The 14,703-nt window shown below is 46.7% G+C and overlaps 1 long non-coding RNA gene across 1 annotated transcript; it reads right to left on the reverse strand.

Annotated features, from left to right (window-relative positions):
* Positions 1-2,827: 2,827 nt before the first annotated feature.
* LOC125940967 (uncharacterized) lies at positions 2,828-14,113 on the reverse strand. The gene is made up of 3 exons (XR_007464121.1): positions 13,966-14,113; positions 6,681-6,708; positions 2,828-2,903 (listed from the first exon to the last, which is right to left on the reverse strand). It is a non-coding gene; the product is annotated as an uncharacterized LOC125940967 (long non-coding RNA).
* Between the last annotated feature and the right edge of the window lie 590 nt (positions 14,114-14,703).

Below are 14,703 nucleotides of genomic sequence, written 5' to 3' on the forward strand. Positions count from 1 at the left end.
CGATCTGGTGCTCGACTGTTGATGTGCGCCTAATAATTATTGGGCGAAGTCGAAAGAAGTTCGGAAATGCTGCAGAATGGCAAGAAGCTGGGATCGCTGCGAAGGTGTGAGAGCCTCGTCGATGAATGGGGTGAATACATCCGTAGATGTTGTGTCAGTAGCAGAAAAGGCGCTCAGGTCAAGGACAGTCGTAGAGGACGCCTCGTCGGGAACGGAGACAATCTGCATAGTATCGACGGTCTCGACGTGGCCAAGGCATTCGTGACGAAGCAATGTGAGCGGGGATGAAAGTGGGTTATAAACGGGCATTGTGTTGAAACCGGCGGCGAGGTCAAGAGTAGCAAAAGACAGAGGAAGGGCTTTTCTGGCAACGAAGAGATCGGTCGGCGTGAAGACCGTTCCGGAGCAGATAGCACCACATGAGAGTGGTGCGAGTGCTGATGAGCCTGGCGGTATACTGGTGTCTTCCTTGACTACAAGTTTAGCGAGAGAATGGGGATCTATGAAGGCGAGGTCACTGAGTTGGAAGAATTCAACCTCAGCGCGAGCACAATCGATGACAGCGTTGTGGCAATACAGAAAATCCCATCCTAGAATTATTGCGTGGGAGCACGATGATAGTACTACAAACTTTACAGTGTGCATATATAACGTCTTGAATCTTCACGCGAGCTGTACACGCTGCGGTTGGTTCGATGTGTTGAGCACTTGCAGTCCGAAGTGACGATCCAGAAAGAGGCGTCGTCACATTACGAAGTGATCGGCAAAACTTAGCATCCATAACAGAAACAGCTGCGCCAGTATCGAGTAGAGCGACTGTAGCGACACCTTCGACAAACACGTCAATAACATTGGCAGGCAAGGAACGAGGACTTGGGCATTTCGAAGCTGGCGCACTTCTTGCCTCGGGAACTGCGTCGTCTAGTTTCCTTCGTCGCTAGATACGGGCCGCCGACGCATCGGTGAAAGTGACCGGCGACACGGGGATGGCGAGCGGCGATGGTCGAAACGAGGACGATCAATCGGAGTACGAGTTGGCGGTGGGTCGGATGGAGTGTAGTCAGCATTGGACTCGACCGGGTAACGAGGCGCCTGTAGATCATTGCCGATCGTTTGCACGCGGCGGCAGAACCTTGCGACGTGTGCGGGATATCTACATGCGAAGCATATAGGCCGATTGTCGTGCGTGCGCCACGGGTTGGCAACAGGAGCGCCGACCCAAGAGACGGGAGGAGGAGGACGGCGCATCGGCTGCTGAAAAGGTGGTACCGGCTCGTGGCGTGGCCTGGCAGCTACCGCAGCATAAGTGAGCGGAGCGGCCACAAGCGGCTGTTGGGGCGCAACCGGCAGTACTTCGGCGACTTCCCCTTGAATAACGTTGCGCAGAGGGGAAGACAATGGACTGGCAGGCACCTGGGTGAAGGGTAACAGGGACAACTGTCGTGCGACTTCTTCGCGGACAAAGGCTTTGATCTGCGTGAGCAGCGACGCCTGGTCGGAACCAATGGCCAGACTGGAGATAGACGCATCGGTTGCAGGAGAAGGCCTCGTCATAGCTCGCTGCTTGCGTAGCTCGTCGTAGCTCTGACAGAGGGTAATAACGTCGGCAACACTGTTCGGGCTCTTGGCCAGGAGCATTTGGAAAGCATCGTCATCAATGCCTTTCATGATGTGCTTAATTCGGTCCGCTTCCGACATGGTGGCATTGACGCGTTTACACAAATCGACAACGTCTTCGATGTAACTGGTGAATGTTTCACCAGTTACCTGCGCGCGCGTGCGCAAGCGCTGCTCAGCTCGAAGCTTGCGGACGGGGGGACGGTCAAATACTTCCGTAAAGGCTGTTTTGCACGTAGACCACGTTCGGAAATCCGCCTCATGGTTCCTGAACCAGAGATTGGCCACGCCCGCGAGATAGAAAGCGACGCTGGTTAGCTTGGTCGAGTCGTCCCATTTGTTATGAGCGCTTACCCGCTCGTAGGACGCAAGCCAATCTTCAACGTCGTTGTCGTCGGTCCCGCTGAAGATCGTAGGATCCCGCTGGCGGATAGCCCCAGCGCAGAGAACGGGCGGTGACGGGAGCGTCTGCGTTTCGGCGTCTGGCATGGTGGAAGTTAGTGTCCGAGTGCGGAGTTCCAGGATGGTAGAGTTGAGGGGTACCCAGCGCGTCCACCAATTATAAAGGAGGTTTATTTGACGAAAGGCCGATGACGGGTCGAGCGTTTCACCGAGCACAATCTCTAAGCTCGAGCTTCTGCGTCACGCGATGCTGCTGGCAATCCTGCTGCCTAAGTCCAGGCGTTCTTCTTCATTACACTGGCAACGGTAGAAATAGATCTTCGATGTCAGCCCAGCTCAAATCCGCGTACAGCAGATCATCGCAGAGCAAAACCTTCGACGGATGTCCTTAGCGCAAAAATGGTCCATGAGCACGGCACATACCCTTTTGAACTAGCTAAACTGAGCCTGGATAAGTCTAGGCAAGCATGGTTGGGACTACTTAAGCTTAGTCAGTCATCGGCAGCCAATCGATAGCCAATGAAGAGCTCATCGATAATCGATCAATAACCAATAAATTCCCAAAATGCTGGGAATGACTTGATTGTTGTTAGCCTAGCCCAAAAGCTAGGAATAGCTAGGTGCCCATCAGCTCCGCTGTCTCTTTAGCATTGGGCCTCCAGTGCAAGCTACGCTATTTCTTTTCGTTTGTATCGAACAATTTTTATGCCCCCTCCTCTTCACCCTTGTGCCGATTTTGAATGAAAGCTCTTGCACTCGGAAAGAATTGCATGTATGCCAACTTTAGTCAACTCCAGGAATTTCACTTACCATCCAGGGAACGTTCTCCCTGCCGATCGGCTTGCCATTGTATATTCTCCCCATCGGCTCAGAAACACCACAACCTGCGTTGAATCACGTTATGGTTGTTCAACACCCACATGCTAGTCATTCAACACCCACAGCTAGTCATTTGCTTGTTGTCAACTCAAAGTTTTTATATAAACTCTGACCGTATTCCAGCTTTACTTCCAAGTTGGCGATGTTGAATAACTAACTGGGGCATGTATGTATACATGTATATTTAGGTGTGAGTGTGTTTTAAAGAGATTAGCATTGCTTGGGAACTTAACCCAGTTTGCGGTATGTCTGTATCTTTGTCTTTAGTTAACCTCCCCACTCTCTCCAATGCTATTCACTGCATGCATAGAAGGAGTGTTCAAGCTGTTAGACTGGGAAAGCTTAAAAGTGAGGATCCCCGGCGAATGTCTCAGCAACCTTTGGTTTGCAGATGACAGTGTCCTCTTGAGCAACACTGGGGACGGATTGCAACAAGTGATTGAGTACCTTAACCGAGAAAGTGTAAGGTTGGAGCTGAAGATTAATATGCGAAAGCTAACTATTCATGCTAGTTAACTTTTTGAGTAAAACGATATTTTATGCATTGAAGCACAAAGTTAACTGGAACGTTCCAGTTAACTTTGTGCTTCAATGCATAGGCGTACGCCCATGCATTTCGTCGGCCAGTATGAAAATTAATATCTCGAAACTGGTTCAGTCCTGAGAATTCGTTCCAAGTGGATACGCCTTGCGAACTCAGCGGCTATAATTCTTAGATTGAGACACGTGCCGGAAAATAATTAATTAAAGAGGTAATTAACGTAATTATGTTATTTCTTAAATTAGGCGTTTTGATTTCTCGTGCAAGTAATGGCCGCCTCATCGAGTAGTTTAGGTCAAGGATTATAATTGTGCTATCTGCCACAGGCAACTTTTTTTTTAATTTGGTGCAGCTAAAATGAAACCCCCTTTATGTAGACGCGTATACAAGCACACTTATAATACATACAGAGTTTCCGCGTAACATATTTAGGTTTTCTCGCATATTCGAATGACAATTCGAAGCTGTCACGTCTGCAGCTTAAGTCGTACATTACGCCTTTTCTGACGCAATTTTACGTTTAAACATTAATCTAGTTCAATAAGGAACTTGCGCTTGGCAGACGGCCTAGAAAAATGAGGATGTATGCTGCACTTTCGCACACGTTCGTTTGCGTGTGACGTACGTCTCCTTGTGGTGGTGGTGCTTGTGTAACGTCCGCACCAGCTTCGCTGTACACCCATTTCCACAGGGTGTAATGGAGGCGGATTTTCTGTCTCACGCACTTCATTTTTTAAGTCGCATAACTCAGGAAATCAAGAGCTAAGTTTGGAACTCTGTAACGCGGCAATAAACGCATATATCACAATTACTTACGCTGTATTTATTCAAACATGTAAAGCGGCCAAATGTGATGTATTAGTGAATCGCTCTGAATTGTAAGACTAATTTCTTAGTAAGAGTTTCGCAGCCCCCTCATAGGAATTGTAATAATTTCACGTATACTCTAAACTTATCGTTCACATTTTTCCTTTTTAGAGCGTCTAACAGATGCAGCTGACATAACTTAGGCATCTTTGGTTAGCGCAGAGTTCTGGATTTGTTAACATTATGCTTCAGTATACACATATATGCAGGGTGTCCCCAACTGCCATGCATCAAGAAATGCCACTTAGCTGGACAGAGCTAAGGGAATGGTGTCTGCCATCTTTTGCAGATATTAAGATAATTTTTTGCGTTCCGCCTAAAAACATAATTATACCTAACTAAATAATCAATTTCTCAAATATTATAATTACAATAAAAGTGCGAATGAGAAATTTGTAAAGCAACATGAAAAAATTAGTAGCCCTTTCCCTGTCGAGCAAATGGGGGTAAACGAAGCGTGTCGTGTGCTTCTTCGGTTCTTCGGTGTTCCTCCGAACGAATTGCACTGACGAGTACCACGTTGGGCTCGAACCACAAGCGGCAACGCGCACTGCAGCTGGCTTCGACGTTTCGCGAGAAACTCGCGTTGAAACCTGGCCGTCGCACCGGGGAAGTTGGCGCTAGCGTGGCCGAGGCATGCACCACTATTGTCGGATTCTTGGAGGGCTAGATGACGCTGACGTTTGCCCTCGACATCGTGCTCCCTCAACTCGGGGTCCGCGGCTATTCGCTGATGTTTCGCCTGGGTTTCGGGAGCCCTCACGCTAGAGTCGGAACGCGTTCATTGTGGATGGATTTCCGTGAAATTGCTTCAAAATTAAATATGTGCGTTAATAAGTAAGACAACGAATGGTTCATACCCCCTTAAGCAATCGCTCATACACCCGTAAACGTGGCCTCCCCATTACGACGACAGAATAGAACTGAAATTCTACGCTGGAATGATTAGCGGCAACGCAGCAAGCTGTGGAAGCAGCCGATGACGATGAACGCAGGAGCTGTGGCACGAATGCGTGCCGACCACCTGTGCAGCTCTGAGCGCAGCTGCTTTTTTTTTTAGCGTTACATCGCCGGCGCAGGCTAGCGCATACGAGCTTCGCTTGAAAACTCTCGATACAGCTTTCTGTTGCTCAATACGTGCTACATAAAAGTGTCTTAACAGAGGAGCTGTTTAAGCTTGGCAAAATGCTGGTGTGCAACGATAACACTGGTTGACCGAGGAGGAGCACAGTGCGCGAGAGAGGAGCCTGGACATTGACGTCATATCTGCGACGAGCACGTGTTCAGCAGAGTCATGTGACCGCGCTAATGAAAGCGAGCGCGCGGCGGCGCGCGGGCATTTCTCCGCTCTACTGAGATATGGCTTGACCTAGACGCACCTTGACGCCGAAAGAAGAGGCTGCCCGACGAGAGAAGCGCCTTGAAGCCACGCGCGAAAAGAATCGCCGTGTTCGTGCCGATCCAGCCTACATCGCCAACAAACCCGCCGATATGCGACGTCGCCGAGCCGATCCGGAATACCGAGCACGCGAGAATCAAGCCACGCGTCAACGCCCAGCCTTGCCCTGTAGCCTAGCCTTGCCCTGATAGCCCAACCTTCACTATATACAGCCAAGTTAAGCCAGGTTAAGCCTACATCAACTAGTTACATCAACTAGTCACATTTTCCAAGCGTGAAAGAAGCCACCGAATACACGCAAAATTGCCGTGCGACTGACCGCTCGAGGCACATTGCGACTATTCGGGTGTTTCTCTCGCGAGCGACCGGTTCACCGGTCGAAGCGGTTGAAAGTAAACAGTTGTTCTGTGTAACTTGTAACATCGCTCAAGTTGTTTACGTTAGAAAGGTAGCCTGACAAATGTATCGTTACTTACTGTGCTTATATATTATATAGTATATATATATATATATATATATATATATATATATATATATATCCTGCGCTTTTGTAAAAAAAATCTTTGAGACCCTAACCAAAATTATGCTTCCTGCAAGTCGGTAGTGTAAAGCTTTCTATTTTAAAAGCAACCAGCTTCACTCAAATCGGTTCAGTGGTTGTCTATTGGCCGCATTTTAGCGTTTCACACGTTTGTGAACAGGAAATACGGAGGTGGCCCCGATAGAAAGCTTCCTCCTAAAGCCTGATCTCATTTTTTTTTTTTGCGGACTAAACGTCATGTTCTAATAACACTAGGGCTAAAAAAATTCTCATGCGTTTTTTTTTTCGTAGTCTAATTGTTGTAACAACGCACGACACTCAACTTTTTTTTTATATTCTCGACTATAACTTATTCCTCTTGGACGTGTCATACACAACTGTCAATTCTGACCGCAATACGAACTCTAAATTCAATAAATAACTGACGTTCTCACCTTTTGGATTAAGCTTTGTGTCCAGCCTCTGCAGAAAAGAAAAAGGAATTCTATGTTCGATAGGTTTCAGATCCGCATTAGCTACACAGCGAAATTCACTTGCACCAAAGGGGGCCGAAATGACACAGCTCATACACATTTACATTGCTTCGCTAGATTTTTTTATTACATTTGATAATGTTGCTGACCTTGCGCAGAAAATAATTTTCTCGGAGATTTTTTTTTAATTGTGCAGATCGGGCACACTATGGGAATCGATGTTATGCGAATAATTTGCCGGTACCTGGCAATCCAGTATTTTTAGAAGTTCCACGAACGGTTTACCAGGTGAACCAACTTACTTGTGTTCACTGATTAGTTGTCTGTGTAAGCCGCTTACGTCACTGCTTGGGACAACAGCGGCACAACGACGACCACATCGAAGACGATCGTGTCGTGCATCTGAGGCACGATATCTACGCCGGGCCATTCGACGCGAGCTTACGATATCACGATTGTTGGCTTCTACAGGGTTAGTGGACGAGCGTAAGCGAGAGAAACGCGGATTGTGACGTCATAGGGACTACGTGGTACACCTACGTGGTACCTAAGGCTATGTCGTGTGGTGTATGCTAACCCCTTAACTGCCGTGACAGCAATCTCCCAACTTTTCAAGTTTCTGGCCGGAAAGACTCGGGGAATGTCAGTGCATGCAATGTTGTAATTATACAGGGCTCTTTTTCTGAGCTTCTTGGGATACAGTTTGCCCGTACTGACGAACACTTGCTGGACAAATCTTTGTGCTCTACAGGCTATTCAAGCTCGGGCTCTAAGGTTTGTCTGGTTTTGCCGAAATGCACATCGACAGTGGCGGCTATTTCAATCCCCCGGGACCAACTCATACTAACACACATTGCGGTGGAAGTGTTAAAAGTGCACGTTAGACACTTTGGCCATCATCTGTCAACACTACCGTCAGAAAGGCCGTAGGCCTCATTTTGTACTGCGATTTCGGATTTTTACACCCGCGTTTCATGACGCTTCACCCCCGCGTTCCATGACGCTTCACCCCCGCAACTATGTCATCGATTCCTCCATGATGTTTTGTTCGATCTGAAGTGCACCTAACCGTACCAGGTATCAGGAAAAAAATCGGAGCTGTCATCACCTGCTCTCAAACAACTAACTCTGCTCCTTTTGCACGAGAGGTACGCCGACCACGTACATATTTGCACTGACAGATTGGCAACTCTCCAGTGTTCCTCTGGAGCTGTGATTTTCCCAGCGAAAGCCACTACCATCAGTTTCAAGTCGTGTCACCCAACGACATCGACGGCTGCGGAAATTGCAGCTCTTCGCGCTGAACTTCGTCTCGTCAGCCATGAACAACCTCGAAGATGGTCAATATTCAGCGACTCGAAGGCCGCACTGCAGTATTTGCTAGCCATGAACAACCTCGAAGATGGTCAATATTCAGCGACTCGAAGGCCGCACTGCAGTCTTTGCTATCAGCTCTGCGGCGTGGACCACACAAACAACTGGAGCCGATACCGTTATCAAGGACAGATGCCGCTAGAAAACTGCAAATGCTCAGCCGTCATATCACGTTCTCCCTGTGGAACGCAGGAAGTTTTCAAAGCAACCGGCTGCACAACCTATACTCTTCTCTACGCATTTGCATTCAAGCTGAACTCTGCCGTCACGAAGCTACCATGCTAGGAGTGGCTAGGCTAGGAGAGGTCTTTACTAAGTCTTTTGCATTCCGAATCGGATTGGCCGACGATGCTTCGTGTGATGACTGTCGTAGCGAGGAGACTCTTCAGCACCTGCTTTGTGACTGTCCTCAATTTAAAGAGACGATCGCTCGCAATCGCGATAGCGCGTTTTGACCAAAGACCTCTAACAGAGAAAGTTATCTTAGAATGCCGACATCACAAGCCATCGCAGCTGAGGGCGACGAGGGCACTGTTGCAGTTTTTAAAGGCAACAGACTTGGACAAGTGGCTGTAGCCCGGACAGATATTTATAGTGCTGCAAGTGCTACTGTGCTGTTCCACCTGTGACCGACTGTTTTTGTGTGTCTGTGCTCCTTTCTTTATCTCTACTTTCCCGTCACTTCACCTCCCCCTCCCCTCTCTCCCCAGCATAGGGTAGCAAACAGGATCTTCCCATCTGGTTAACCTTCCTGCCTTTTCCGTTTCTTCTGTCTCTCTCTCTTTCTCCTAAAAAATGTTTAGATGTGCGGAATTTTCCCACGACCTGGATATTTTCTCCATTTTTCTAAAATTTCTTGCAAATTTCTTGGCAATTTTTGGAAAAAATGCCAAAATTCACGACTACTTAACTTGTCATCGGTGGCTCGTCATCGGCGCCAGCAGCAGTCGCTCGTTCTGATGACGAGTTATCTCGTTGCCGGCAGTTAAGGGGTTAAAGCGACGATGGCATTAGTACTCCAGCTACGAAAACATAAAACTTGATTAAAACTAAGTGGGCCGCTCCCGGAGATAGTGTAGTTTAGCACGGCGCCTGAAAGCGCGAGCCTGTCACGAGGAAAGGAGACGAAAAACGTGCCACCGGTTTCAAAGCGCTCGCTGCCTTTGGAACGACAAAAAAACTGGCTGAGGTTTAACTTTTGTAAACCAAGTTATCACGAGCGGAAAGTCTGTTTGGCTTGGGTTTGCAGACTATGCACACAGTGTTTCAATAATGCACGCTTCCGCACTTGGTAAACTTCTCTATAACGTGCTAATCTGCCCTCCCTTTGCTCCGGTGTTTCGGCAGCCAACTTTACCTGACATTTCGCAGCCTGACGTCTAGCTATATCTACTGGATGATTCGATTCAGCTTGTCGCTTGCGCTGAAGCGGCCCAGTCGGCCCAGCCGGCGCGCCATCCATGGCGAGGCTGAGCGGCCAAGCGCCGGCGAAGCAGCCGTTAAGCCCTAGCCTAGTCAGGTGGTACCGCCGCATCGAGGCTCCTAGCGAGCGCAGCTGTGACACCTCTCCGCAGCGGATCACGTGGCGTGACGTCACATTCGCCACACTTGCGCTCCGGCTGCTCAAGGTCATTGCGGCACGATGAATGACCTTGCGAGATTTGGCGTGGTAGAGATTTCACATACGATCGTCGATGTGGTGTCGACTTGGCCAACCCCATCCTAACACAATTATATATTTCTGTACTTTGTATGCGCCACGGTTGCGAGCGCGTGTTGGATGCAATCAACACCCAGCGAATAATTTTCTTGCATCGAAATATAAAATACTCGCGATTTCTTCTAATAAAATATTTCACCCAGCCTTTGGTGGTCATATACTCCCTCCTTACAGCTGTTAGCTTCGAATAAAATATTAAAGAAAGGGAATGTTTTAACTGTGGTTTATAAGCTGACTCCAGATAATGTTAATGCTTCACATTACTCAAGCAAACGGAAAGTGTTACCGCCTGCTTTTATCAATACGCCGTTTTTAATTATAATTTACTGTGTAGTTTATTGATTTAGTTTACAAATACACACTTTTGTGCAATAAAGGGGGGCCAGCACTGGCATTGCAACATGTTTTGCTTTTGAGACGATGACACTGATTGCATTAGTCCGTTCGCAGCCATTGGAACCTAATGGAAATTGTCCCATTATGAGCACATGCTATCACTGATTATTCATTTGTTACCAGACATAAGATACAGCAATGTGATCTTTACACAAACGCAGAATTCCACTGATGTTTCAAATTCTTAACTGTTTTAACTATATATATATATATATATATATATATTACAAAGTTGGGAGCTTTATCGTGCATCAGAATCTCAGTTCCTCTGTTTTACCGCACTCTGCCACTATTACATGGTGCCGTCATAGAAACCACTTTGCAACAACTTTTTTTTACCCAGATGAAAATTAACGAAACGACACAAGGAGGGGGCGTGCCTGCGACAGGCGAGCGGTGCAGACATACGCAGGGAATGGCAACGTGCAGACTCTACCAATGAATAAGTGCCAGCAATGCACAAACAAAACAAAGTAACGATGTACACCATCAGAAGCCATAACGTTAGTACACAACACCAAAAACCATAGAAAGCATAACAGCAAACGACAAATAGACATGCGAGTGAAAAACACACACAAAAAAGATTGTTTCCTTCTATTGCAGAAGTAAAAAATTCAACCACTCGATAATGGAGGTTGTCATTGGTGTCATACTTTTTTTGAATAGTAGGAAACTAAAACTATAGGGAATACAATGAAATACAGTAAATACAAACAAAACATCACTAGCCCTTTCTTGTCGAGAAAATGGGGTAAGTGGAGCTCGTAGTGTGTATACCTGACCTGCTACTTTTCCTTCCCCTTCTTACTACTTTTCCTTCCCTTTCGTGCAACTTTTCCTTCCTTGCGTTGCAAGATTATCTGCTCGTCGCTGTAGTCGCTTGCGTTCGATGTCTCGAGTTTGCTCGGCAGCGTGGTTAGCAGCATTTGTCCGCCATTGCCGCTCACGGTTCTTCGAAATTCAATTGCTTCAAAATTAAATCTGCCCGTTATGTACCAACACTGACCTTGAGGCATTTAGACAATAGACCATTGTCGGAGGACCTCTTGCTAAGCGCATGGTCACAGAGTTGGCAGACGATAGAGGCAATGCGTGCTCTTTCACGTTTCTTAGGCGACACAGGCCTGGACTCACGCTTGTGATAACATCTATGCAATGTTTCCTTTCACCTTGTTCCTCCCATTTTCATCCCCCATTGTGACCCTCTTCCTTCCCCTCTTCCCCTTCGCTTACGTAGAGTAGCAGGCCAGATACTCCATTTTCCGGCCGACCTCTCTACATTTTCCAATCAATAAACTACTGCTTCTGTCCGTCACGTAAGACAGTGAATGGCTCATACCCCCTTTAGCAATGTCTCATATCCCCGTAAATGCGGCCTCCCCATACGGCGACAGAAGAAAAGGGAAGTTCTACCCAACAGCCATAACCGTTGAACAAATAAAGTTTATTCCTATCCTACCCTGGAATAATGAGCGGCAACGGAGCCGGCTGTGGAAGAAGACGACGACGCTTGAGCCAATGCTGATGATGATTCCGCGTACGCGTACACCGACCTCGACACAAGTGAGCCTATAAAGCTTTGCTTAAAACAGGGCCATGAATTTTGCCTCAAATGAAGTGTACAATGCTATGAGGCCAGTATTGGAATTCATACGATCGCACAAACATTAGGTAACTAAGAAATTAAAAAAAAGAGGAGCGCACGAGTTACTTATAGATCACGTAAATTTAGCCAATAAACCCGCGCGTAAATTAGCAAAGCTAAAATGCACAGCGAGCCAAGAAATCTCAGAACTTTTCAGCGGCATACACCATACAGTTTTCTACAATTATTGCTAGGGGAATATCTGGCGCTGCATGCAATCGTTCAGCCAACATAGGAATGATGGGGAGTACATGATTTGTATGACCTTCGTGCTTGGGGCTTCAGATGTTGTTCCGTTTATTATGCTTTATCTGCCTTCATTGTCCTAAACTTCCGAGCATTCTATACTTTCTTTTAATGCAGAAGGCAATAAGACTCTGCGAACATGCATACTCGCTCTTAATTGCCGTGGTTCCGCTTGTCCATGCGTCCGTGGGGTGATGGTTTCAATATCGGGCTTCTTAAATTGAGGTCCTGTATTCGAATCCTGCTTCGGACAATTTTAGTAACGGTTCTGTAATTATTTATCAGGCAGTTCTTTCTTTGAAGTGATCAGTTTCCAATGTCACGAAGCCGTTTAATCCAGAAGGACGAAGTTTAGGCAAATCCATGTACTTTCCAAATTTCCCAGTGCTGAACTGCCATGACTTCAGCTCACGTGGACACTGGCACCGCAGCTTTCTCTAGCAATTGTGTGAACCTACTATGGTATGTTCTTCGTAACAGCATGCGGCAACTTATTCCACAGTGTAATTGTATGTTGGAAAAAACGTTTAGAACACATCGATGGGACAAAACAATTCGCGAACCTTTATAGCATGATCTCGACAGGCAGATGCAGAATTCGGTGGTGGCAGACAAAGGTTTTTGTCTATTCCCTTTTGACCGGAGTCGACCAGAAAGGAAACTTCAGGAGACGCTTTCTGCGATGATCCCTTTCGGCGATACTATCGCCTCAGCCGTCAGAGGCGCACTGATTGGCTGGTTGAGCAAAACCGGGTAAGCTGATAGGCTGGTTGAGCACTTCGTCACGCGAATGCGATAGTTTCGCCGATCGTCGCTGCATGAATACGTCCCAAGTTTCGTGTGCAGGCTACCTTTCTCCAAGCGGCCCCAACCTTGATTACACTTTACTTTGGACACACCACTGCGGTCGTCGTAGTCATGGCTGGCGAAACGAGAGGCGTGCTTTTGAACATGTTCCAATGGGAGTGACAGCACAGAAAATCGCGCAGCTCATGCTGTTTGTTAACAAAAGCAGCCGGCCTTAATTCTGTAGTTTAATCACACAAAAAAACGATACAGGTGCGCTGCTAACACTTTGTTATTGGGCTCATTATTTAAAGTTCTATATTTCAAAACATCGAGCATCTCTTTAAAATCAACAGACCTTCCAGGGTTACTTTTTATATTCGAAAGTTTGCACAAATGCTTTTTGGTTTAGCAGTACAGTTCTCCGCATTTCGCTCTCTAAATCCAAACAGAGATTCGGGAATTTCAGTGTCTTTTTTTTTGGTTAAGTTAAGTCTGCGATATCGCTTTAATTGACGCTTTTGAACATGCGGGTAAGACATAATTGGGGCCAGAGTTTGTTATTATATTTTTATCACGCCCTTTGTGATGGATTTCCTCGCACTTTTCATTCTTGTTCGAAATACTCCATTTCAGAGCGACAGATAAAAAAAAACAATTATGACACAAGTACGTCAGCCGTGTCACGTACAAACCTAACCTGATTTCAAGTCAGTTAGAATCAATACAGCGCGAGATTCCAAAATAATTATAAAGAACTTTTTATCGCCTAACTTAAGCTCACAGAACCAATTCAATATATTTATGTTGAAAAAAGCTTAGCGCTTCATGTGTCATCGCAACGCTCAGGCTGAAAGCTTCCAGCAAGAGCAGGTAAACATTCCAGCAAGAGCAGGTAACAAGATGCGGGCACGTTATCGACAACAATGTCACCCAAGTGATCGGTCGTTTTCTGCAGAAACGCACTGGAATACCTCGATAATTACGTTTTAGAAATCATGGCTTATTGGTCGCCATTGCACAAAATCCTGGCTATCGAACATTCTGTAGCCAAAGGTGGGATTAAAACAACTTACGTTGGCTGCTATCGGAAACGCCATGGCAAATATCATGAAAGCAACCTTTGTGAAGTGAAGCTGCATATAACATGGCACGTAGTAAGCTGCTAACGAAATCATGCCTTCCGCGTGTCTCTCTTGTAGCGGTCACAAAATCGAGATGCGTCGAGAGAGCACGACGCATCTGCAGGTCATACAGCTTTCAAGACTTCTTATCCGGTTGCCACAAGAGCCTATAAACCAGTAAACAAGCATAAATGCGAAAGTGGAAAGCCAGCTAACAGTGTTCATACGTGAAGCTTGAAAGTTTCGTACAAAGAGCCCCAATGAATCTTCTTCGACTGTAGGGATTTTCTTTCCAAAGCTTTTCCATCCGTCACGCCGACGCGCATCTCAAGCAAAAAGAAAAAAATGTAGCTTCGCCTGGTCATTTGGCCTCCAGCGTGTCAGTCTTCAGGCCGTAACTACACGTTTAAGTGGAGCGGCTCGCTAACGATATGCTCTCAAGTTTCTCGGCTGCAAAAGAATGCGCTTTTATTCGACGGACATTCCTTCTGTGACACCTTTGTACACGTCTTGAGCATTCAGTCGCGGACGTTGATGCAGAATACCGTTTGTCGTGTGAGGCCTGTGCCTCTGTGCGCGCGTCTCTCAATCGATCGTATTGTGCGCGTCGAGAGTAGAACTTCAAGAACGTGCCCTTTCATATACACGCGTTTCGTGCAAAAGGATACCATTCTAAAAAGCGCTAGCGGC

This window comes from Dermacentor silvarum, chromosome 10, assembly GCF_013339745.2.
Source record: "Dermacentor silvarum isolate Dsil-2018 chromosome 10, BIME_Dsil_1.4, whole genome shotgun sequence".
In the NCBI taxonomy this organism is placed as follows: domain Eukaryota; kingdom Metazoa; phylum Arthropoda; class Arachnida; order Ixodida; family Ixodidae; genus Dermacentor; species Dermacentor silvarum.